Source organism: Vulpes vulpes, chromosome 1 (assembly GCF_048418805.1).
Source record: "Vulpes vulpes isolate BD-2025 chromosome 1, VulVul3, whole genome shotgun sequence".
Classification (NCBI taxonomy): domain Eukaryota; kingdom Metazoa; phylum Chordata; class Mammalia; order Carnivora; family Canidae; genus Vulpes; species Vulpes vulpes.
Window position 1 is genome coordinate 17,929,862 of NC_132780.1, and position 3,793 is coordinate 17,933,654.

Consider the following 3,793-nt stretch of genomic DNA (forward strand, 5'->3'; position numbering starts at 1 on the left):
ATGCTGAGTGAAATAAGTCCGGTGACTTTTGAATACAGATTTGTTTTCTGTCCTCACAGAGCTGGCAGGGTGTGTCTGTTGACACCAGTTGCCTCTTCTGTGTCTCCAGTCATCAGGATAAGCCCCAGGGGTTCCAGGTTGTTGGAAATTAAAGCCTCCCTAGGAGATTGGAACTTCCATTTTTCTCTGTTGGTTTCTTTATATGCTTGGAAGGATCACTTTTCTATGTGTAAGGTTTCCAGATGGAGCAACAAACCCATAACAAAGAACAGAGATTTAGGATTCTGCTCTGCTGAATTTCTTGATGAATTCACAAACTTGATACCATTACTATTCCCTGATGTTTAATTGTTGGGTTCAGATCTGGACCTGCAGATTAATGAGTTTCACCCTGCCACAGACTCCATCAGCATTCATAGGACATCTCCCAGCTGCTTACAAATATTCTCTTGGTGTTAAACATTTTCAGTAGTTACAGAACCAGTATACAAGTTATAAGCACAGAGCTCACTGGAATTTACAATTGACCACACCTCTGTATGCAACACCTAGATCAAGATAAGAATGCTGCTGTAGTTCTTCAGAAACCCTCCTATGGGTCCTAAGTTACTACACCCAAGGATATAATTCTATCACATATATTTGTGAGAGTGGAATCTTGGGACATAGGTTTACATCTACTGCAACATTTAAGAGAGTAGTTCCTTTTGCCTCCTTTCTACTTTACATAAATGGAACCAGACAGCATGGGCTCTCTCATATTGTTGGTGTTTTTCCCCATTATATATGATTTTGTGAATTTATTTGTATTGCTGTATATTACTGCTAACATTCATTAGCACTGCATTATAGGATGCCATTGTTTGAATATAAGTTAATTAATTTATGCATTCTATTAATGAGAAGGTGGGTAGGTTTTAGTTTGGGGCTATTATGAGTAATGAGTAGTGCTGGCATCTAAACCCTGTAATTAGTCTTTTGGTGATAAATATACAGATTTTGTTGAATGTATTCACAGAAGTGGAATTGTTGAAACATAAGATTATATCTGGACAGCTAAAGTGGATACCACACAGTTTTCCAAATGTTGTACCAGTTTTAACACCCACCTACATTTTTGCTATTTCTGTCATTTCCGTTTTAGATTTTTCATTGGTGTTTGACATTATATTTAGGTAGTGGTTACACTTTAATTTTCCTGATTACTAAGGACATTAAATACTTCCACACATGTATTACCCACTGAATACCTTCTTTTTAAAATTTCTGTTGGAATGCTTTGCCCATTGTTTATTGTGTGATTTGTAGTTGTTCTTTAGACTGGTTACAGATCGTGTGTGTGTGTGTGTGTGTGTGTGTGTGTGTGTGTGTTGAGAACTAGCCCTTAATTTTAACATAAGCAAAAGTCATTTTACCCATATAATTAATATGTTCTGTGCTGTTTAAAAATTTTACTTTCTAAAAAAATTTTGATTTACTTAAAAATACATTATTGGGCAGCCCAGGTGGCTCAGTGGCTTAGCGCCACCTTCAGTCCCAGGTGTGGTCCTGGAGACCCAGGATCCAGTTCCACATCAGGCTTCCTGCATGGAATGGAGCCTGCTTCTCCCTCTGCCTGTGTCTGTGCCTCTGTGTGTGTGTGTGTGTGTTTCATGAATAAATAAATAAAATTTCAAAAAATACATTATTATTTTTCTTTAAAATTTAGATACGCAATCCATTTAGAGTTGATTTGTTTTATGAACTGGGTAGTGATGGTGTTTCCCTCCCACCACCCATCAGATACGAATTTCATCCTCATCTGAAAATGTGATATTTGCTTTTGTTCCATTTGCTATCGCTTGTCACTGTTTCCCCCAGACTAACATCACTTCATCGTTAGTGCTGACTTTGCAGTGAAATATACTAGGTATCCCTCCCATTCTTCCAGTCTTCTGAAGTCTTGACAATGAGACAGGAGCATGTAATGAAGTCACTTTTGGTGTCAGAAAGCTTCAGTGGGACTTTTGCTCAGAGGAATGGTTGTTGCCATAATTTAAAGGGAGACGTGTTGAATGAAAGAATGGCCTGCAGGGATTTGACAATAGAAATAATCTTCTTGTCACAGATGACAGAATTGTGGGCAATTTCTCATTTGTTTACCATTACCTTTTCCTTTACCACACTGAGTACTGAGGGAGTCCTCCAGACTATGGAAGGGTTGAAAACTGTTTTCAATAAATTTGTATGCAAATTTTTTGTATGTTCAGAGAGTGGGCAGGGAAGTGTCCAGGAGCAGCACTTGCCTCTTGAGTGTCTTCTAGACCACCCCATGAACTCCTATTGGAAAAATCTTGAAGTCAAAGCTCCAAAGTGTGTTAATTTCTCCATCTCCCTTTGCTAGATCATGTACATGTTTTTAAATTTGATTTTTCCTGTGTGTTACTGTAATTAGCAAATGAAGAATGAAAAACTTCACAAAGAAAGGAGATATGGAGTACTGTCTTGCTGTAGATCATGATACAATCACAGTTTCTGTATATGCAGCATTGATAGTATTCCCTGAAGTTTCATTTTGTGTGCTCACAGTCTGGGCCAGCAGTTCCATGGTCTTCATCCTACCCAGGAACAGGCAGCAGGTACAACACATTCAAAGGCCTAATAATATCTCCCTCAGATCCTCCATCCTTGTCCTGGTGAGCACCTTTGTGTCTTTTTACTACTCCTCCTTTCATGCCTATATTGCTCTTATTTATAATCCCAACTGGTGGATGGTAAATGCGGCTGCCATCATGTCTGTGTGTTTTTTCCCCTTTCTGCTTATGAGCCAGGATTCTACTCTACCCAGACCTTGTGTTGCCTGGATAATGTATATTAAATTTCCTAATCTTATTAGAAGTATGTAAAATGAATGTTTTTGTACCATGTTTTGTACCAATGTTTTGTACCAATGTTTTGTACCAATTCTTTATTTAGTCATCACCATAAAAAATTCAATTCAGAAAGTGATGGAGCAATGTCATGTCTTTTTAAATTATACCCTAATGAGTATTGGGCTTTCTTCAGCTGGTTGAACTTGGAACCTACATTCTTGTAGTGGAGATGAATAAAGCAGCTTGGCCTCATCCTGATATATAGTATCCTGTAGATTGTAAAGTTAATCAAATGTTGCTTGGGTGAAATGTAATAGATTGGGTCCTAGCTCATCAATAGATTGGGTCCTAGTCAGATTAATAAAGTGGTTAATCGAATGGCTTACCTGGGAAAGTGTTTTGCCCATCCATAGTTTTGCCAAATGTTTTACATGTCCATACTTTTGCCTTTTCCAGAATGTCACATATACTTAGACATATATTCTGCCTTTGCAGATAGGATTCTTTCACCTAGTAGTATACTTTTAAGGTCTTCCATGTCTTTTCCTGGCTTAACATTTCATTTTTTTAAAAGATTTTATTTATTTATTTATGAGAGACACACAGAGAGAGGCAGAGACATAGGCAGAGGGAGAAGCAGACCCAATGCAGGGAGCCTGATGTGGGACTTGATCCCAGAACTCCAGGACAATGCCTTGAGCCCAAGACAGATGCTCAACCACTGAGCCACCCAGGCATCCCAATATTTCATTTTTTAAGCAACAAATAATATTCCATTTTCTGGATATATTATAGCTTATTTAACCATTCACCTACTGAAACGCATCTTGGTTGCTTCCAAGTTTTGACAGCTATGCATAAGTTCCTATAAATATTCAAATACAGGGTTTTCCATAGACATAAATTTTCAATTGCTTTGTATAAATACCAAGGAGTGTGAG

The 3,793-nt window shown here is 37.9% G+C and overlaps 1 pseudogene; it reads left to right on the forward strand.

Moving 5' to 3' along the window:
• Window positions 1-2,107: 2,107 nt before the first annotated feature.
• On the forward strand, window positions 2,108-2,885 carry LOC140597761 (vomeronasal type-1 receptor 4-like; annotated as a pseudogene).
• Window positions 2,886-3,793: the final 908 nt, after the last annotated feature.